Source organism: Vombatus ursinus, unplaced genomic scaffold, assembly GCF_900497805.2.
Source record: "Vombatus ursinus unplaced genomic scaffold, bare-nosed wombat genome assembly UNPS02012179.1, whole genome shotgun sequence".
In the NCBI taxonomy this organism is placed as follows: Eukaryota; Metazoa; Chordata; class Mammalia; order Diprotodontia; family Vombatidae; genus Vombatus; species Vombatus ursinus.
In genome coordinates, this window is record NW_020951957.1 from 935,440 (window position 1) to 941,560 (window position 6,121).

Sequence of the window (6,121 nt, forward strand, 5' to 3'; positions counted from 1 at the left end):
CTGTACCAGATCAAAGATGATGACTTACAGGTACTCTCAAGGAGACGGATGACTGAATGCGCTTTGCTTTTTATCCCACTGACCCAGTCCAGTGATAAGTGGAGTCTGATTTGATCAGCTGAGGTAGTGCTATGAGACTTAGCAATGTGATAATAAATGAGAAGGCTGCTAAGATAAACTGCTCTGTCCTGCCCACTCACTTCCATCCCTTAGACACAGATTGATTGCAGAACACGCCAAGACTGCCAAATAGTTAGATAGGGTCACAGAAATGCAAGTACAGTTTGAGTGAATGAGCTTCTATTTGGTATTACTACATTAATGCCTCTTTAATTACAGTCCTATAGAGTACACATGACTTAATAACTACAAATACCCACATAACAGTAACTGACTGGGAGAATGTTTAAGAGGCTCCAACAACCCTAAAGAGAAGATTACATGACCTCACTGGAGCAGTTCCTTCAATTCCATCAAAATGCTCATTTTAAATCAGAATGAGAGAGAGATGAGATCCTAAGACCCCATGATACTGTTTCAAATTTCCCTTTTTGCTGGAAAGCAAGTGACCTTTCATATGCACAACTCAAATATTCCTTGGGTAAGAAGGATTCTATAATTAGCTATTCAAGTTTTTACTTTATCGCTGGAGAAAAGTTTGTGGAAAAAAGGATATGGTAAGTTAAATTCCTCCAGTACTGTCATCTCTTGGTGAATCTATGGATCATTGCTTTAGTGGGGGACATCCCTTAAATGTCATCAAATCCAAACTCTTTATCTTCAGCTGAGACTCAGAGAAGTTAAGTGACTTGCTGGAAGTTAGACTGTAGGAAGAGAAAAGTTCTGGATTAGCTGATTCTGGCTAGATGACCTCAGGCAGTCAGCGACTCCACTCAGCCTCTCCCTCTTCAGCCACAAAATGATTCTCTTGATACGTGGGATTGTAATTCTTACACTCCCTACCTTTCAGTATTGATGAGGAAAACCTGTTTTGCAAAACCTAGTGTTGTCATGACTGGAGAAGATGCATTTGTTACTCAGTTTGGGAAACTGAGTGTCACCTAAGGTATCTTCTAATTCTGAGATCCTATGTTTATGTTGAAAAAACTCCGCAAATCGAAGCATCAGAAAAGGGAGGCTACTTAACCAGTGTCAGATAAGTATATCTGTACATGTATCAGCATGCTTTATATATGTGTGTCTGCATATATATGTATATCTCTATCTATCTACATAGTCTATCTGTTCATATATTATAAATGGTGTAGACATGTATATTTGTATATCTGAATATATTACATAATGTATATTTATGTGTGCATGTATATGTTTTCTTTGTATATATTGATAATGCCAATGCTGTTAAGTTGAATTACATTGTTCATGTGGCTACTACACTGTGCAACACATTGTTATTCTTCCATCATCTCTTGTTTTATTGATGCCTTTTATTTTTAAATAGCAACGCTTTCTAGAAAGCAGTCTGCTTCCCACACAGTAAGTGCTCTCTTATAAAGAAAAACAGTAAAGCAAAACCAACCAATGTGATGACCTTACCTGACAGAATGCTTGCGACCTTCTGTGCACACAATACTCCTGTTGGCCGAGAAGGGGAGCTATGTTTCATAATTGTAACATGATGATATTGGTCAGTATAGTTACTGGGGATTCTACTTTCTTTTTATTGTTCTTTCATTTATATTATTGTAGCCAATGTACATATTGTTTTCTTAATTCTGTTTATTTTTCACTGCATCAGTTCATATAAGCATTCCCTTTTTTCTCTGAATTCCTTATGTTCATTGTTTCTTATGTCACAAATACTATTCCTCTACCTTCATGCACCACAACTTGGTGATTAGCCAATTGATGAACATTTACATTGTGTGGTATTTTGCTACCTCAGAAAGTGCTGCTGTGAATAATTGGGGATATTGGGACCTCTTTTTCTGTCTTTGCCCTCCTATGAATTTATGCCTAGTAGTGGGACAGCGGGGACATAAAGCTTGGACAGTGATTTTTTTTTTTTTAGTGACTTTTCTTGCACAGCTACAATTACTTTAGCACAGTGCCTGTCACATAGTGGGCACTTAGTAAATGCTGGTTGACTGAATGTCTAACTGTTTTTCAGAAGAGTTAGACCAATATATAATTCTGTTAACAGTGTATTAGTATGCCTATCTTCCCACAGACCTAACAATGACCTCTTTCATTTTTGGTCTCTGTCATCTATTTACATTTCCATCAGACTGTGAGCTTCTTCAGAACATGAGCTGTTTTTTGCCTTTATCTGTATTCCCAGTGTTTAGCATAATGTCTGGCACATAGTAGGGGCTTAAGAAATCTTTGCTGGCTGATTATTTATAAATTTGCAAATAAAATTTGAAGACCAAATGGGTAATGCATTTTGCAAATCTTAAAGTGCTATATATTTGTATTTTTGTTATTATTATTATTTATGAACTTGCCAAAAGTTATTTTTTCTTGAGTTCTAGCAAATGTATGATGCATATTTGTGCATCATAACATTTGTATGTATTTGTATTGTGTGCCAGAGTACCTGAGCCAATGAATATCACTGGATATCTGATCTCCAGCTTTGGGGAAACAAAAGTTTTCTAAAGCTTTAACAGAAATCTTTATACCATAACATGAAGATAGCTTTGTCCCTCTCTCAGATCTCAAGTGCTCTCCACTTCCTTCTCTTCCTTCTCTCACAGGGAATAGATTTATCCCACACAATTAAAGCACCAGTGGCCACCCTGTACTCATCTTGTGGATACACGATTCTCAGAAGCTGCTTATCTAGAGTTGTCAAGTAGCACTAAATGGATTTCAAAACCATGAAAGGAAAAGCCATTTCAGGTTAAAGATATGAGTCCTGACACAACAGATTTCACCTGGGAAAGGAGAAATAAGAAACAGTTGTTTTTAGGGAGGGTGGGTGGGTCCTAATTTATGATTTCACCTACCCGGTGTGGAAACTCCTTGAATTAACATAGACAGACAATTCATCTGTATCTTAAAGTTTTAGAGAGTTGCCTGGGGCATTGAGAAGTTAAGAGATTTGCCCATGGTCACAGTCAGAGACAAGATTTGAAGATCCAAGCTCAAAGGATTCCAAGGCTGAACCTCTGTCCACTCTCCTAAATGGAATAGGTTGCAATTTGTTTATCTCCAGCTGAACTGAATTTTGGGAGGGTTATATGGTTTACACACAACTAGTTCAAAACTCTCCAACTCATATATGAATTTAGCAAAACAAAAGGTTTTGGTTCATAGCTCATCTTCTGGCTAAGTTAAACTCTGCAGCACCTCCCCTATCACCAAGCCATTTTGGGTATGAGGACATTGTTTGGATCTGTTCTCATTTCTCTGTCATTTCCTTGATTAGAATGTAAGAACCTTGAGGGCAGGGACCTTTTTTTTTCCAGTGGGTCACTGAATACTTTTATTCTGTACATAGAAGTCACTTAAGATCTGGCCTGTGGGCTTGTTGGGGCTGCGTCACAAATCCATGGCTCCACACATCAACACCAGGGTTGGGAGTGAGAACAGGTCATTCTATCCCATTCATAAGATGATAATAAGGGTCTTCCGACAAAGCATAAGATGATTAGGTAGTTTCTGGTAAGATAGTTCTAAGGAAGCAGTGAGAACATCACAGAAAGGTCGAGGGGAGAGGGAAGTTAAGCAGCCGAGGCCTCTGCCCCCAAAACAAAACTGGTCTGCCCATTCTTAGGACAGGAGCAGATGTCTATAGGGGTGAGTGGTGTCTGTGAGCTCTGAAACTTCCTGGCCACAGAACTTACTTGGCTTGAGGGTTTCTGAAGTTCCTCCCAGCAAATTTAGCCTTGCTGCCCAGCTCTTCCTCAATTTTGAGCAGCTGATTATACTTGGCCAGATGCTTAGATCGGCAGGGACATCAGCCTTGACCTGCCCAGTGCATAGACCCACCACTACCAGGTCTGCAATGAAGGTATCTTCAGTCTCCCCAGAATGATGGGAAACCATCACTCCCCAGTCATTGGACTGGGCCAGCTTGGATGCCTGGAGAGATTCAGTCATGGAGCCAATCTGGTTCACTTTGAGTAGGAGGCAATTGCAGGCTTTCTTGCTCTCAGTCTTTTCAATGCACTTGGGATTGGTCACTGTGAGATCATCCCCTACCACCTAGATGCCTGCAGTAGCAGTGAAATTCTTCAAAGTTTCTCAATCATCCTGGTCAAAGGGATCTTCAATAGACACCACTGGATACTACTTGCTGAAACTCTTGTAGATGTCCCCAAGCTCAAAAGGAGAGATGTATCTGCTGGAATCATCAGGAGACTTGAAGTCCAACTCATATTTCCCAGATCGGAAGAATTCTGAGGCAGCAACATCCATGACAATTACAACCTTATCAGTATAGCCAGCCTTACCAATAGCATTCTTTAGCCTCTCCAGAGCTTCCTTATTCTCCAGGATGTTAGGAGCAAAACCACCACCCCTATGTTGGTGTGTCCTGTCCATATTTCTGCTTAATCGTGCTCTTCAGGTTGTGGTAGACCTCAGCTCCAATGCACATGGCCTCCTTAAAGTTTGCTGCTCCAGCAGGGAGGATCATGAACTCCTGCATTGCCAGCTTGCTATTAACACGGGAGCCCCTGTTGATCACATTGAAGTCTGGAACAGGCAGGATGCCTGCAAGATCAGTAAAACTCAGCAGCTCCAGCCTTACAGACAGCCAGAGACACTCCCAATATGGCATTTGCACCAAATTTATATTTATTCTCAGTACCGTCCATCTCTATCATCAATTTGTTGATCTTCTGCTCCGTAACATTCTGTTTCTTGCTAACTAGGGTAGGAGCAAGAGTTTTATTGATGTGCTCAACTGCTTTCAAGACACCTTTCCCCATGTAGTGGGTCTTATCATTGTTTCAGGACTCCAAGGCTTCATGGATACCAGTAGAAGCACTACTGGGCACAGCAACTCAGAAGGGACCTTTTTCAGTGTAGAGATCAACTTCAACAGTGGGGTTTCCATGAGTCAAAGATCTCTCTTGCCTGGATCTTGCAAATAGACATGTTGCATTTCTGGATGGGGAATTCTCTGCTGGGCTCAGAGAGCAGAGGCCAAGGAGCAGGGACTTTTTTATTGTTGTTTAGTTTTTATCTTTTCATCCTCAGTGTCTAGCATGGTGCCTTGCATATAGAAGACATTGAATAAATATTTGTTTAATTGAATTAATCTGACAAAACATGGCTTCTTGGGATTTAATCAAAAGGCTATGATCCAGGATCATGATGTGTTCTGTGTCTGAGTAGTTTTTCCTTGTCCTACTGTTGTAGTTTCATAGTGTGTTATGGGGTTGTCTCAAAGAATTCAGACTTGGACCACCTCCAATCCAAGTATAGGCATTTACTGAGGATTGACACCCCTCAGAATGGTTCCAAGAGGAATCAGCAACTTAGTAAGACAAGACAGGGAATTTTATTTATTTCACATATGTTCTCTTTGTTGATAGTTTTATTTTTCACTGCTTCTCCCTCTCCCACCCATCTCTGTCTATGTTTTCTTAATAAATAAATAGATAGATAAATAGACAGATAGATAGTAACTTGTAGTCTTACAGAGTTGTCTGGGGGCACTGAGAGGTTAAGTGATTGATCCAGGGTTATATAGTTGATATATGTCAGAGGCAGGATTTGAACTCAGGTCTTCCTGACTTCAAGATTGGCCTAAGATTGGCTATGTTGCCATGAGAGATTCAGTGAAATTAAATGGATTATTAAGCTCTTGAGGGAAGGAACAATTTCTTATTACACTGTATTCTTTCTGGACTCCATTTTCCTCATTATATTGTACACGCCCTATCAATATTTGAGGAGGATAGGGAAGAGTCTTAGTATCTTGGTCTCTACTTGTAACAGGGTCAGAGGAGCTGTGAGCTATTGAATAATTAATAATAAGGAAGTCTTTTCACTTATACTGTGCAGGACTTACCCATTTATGACACTCAATAGGTTAGCTAAGTTGTTCATTCATAAGATCACAGAATTTAGAGCTAGACCTTGGAGCTTAGACCTTAAAGAAGATTTACTCAAACCGTTGCACTTTATAGATGAAGAAACCAGA

General features: G+C 39.9%; 1 pseudogene; it reads right to left on the reverse strand.

Moving 5' to 3' along the window:
• Positions 1-3,808: 3,808 nt before the first annotated feature.
• Positions 3,809-5,070, reverse strand: LOC114039722 (annotated as a pseudogene).
• Between the last annotated feature and the right edge of the window lie 1,051 nt (positions 5,071-6,121).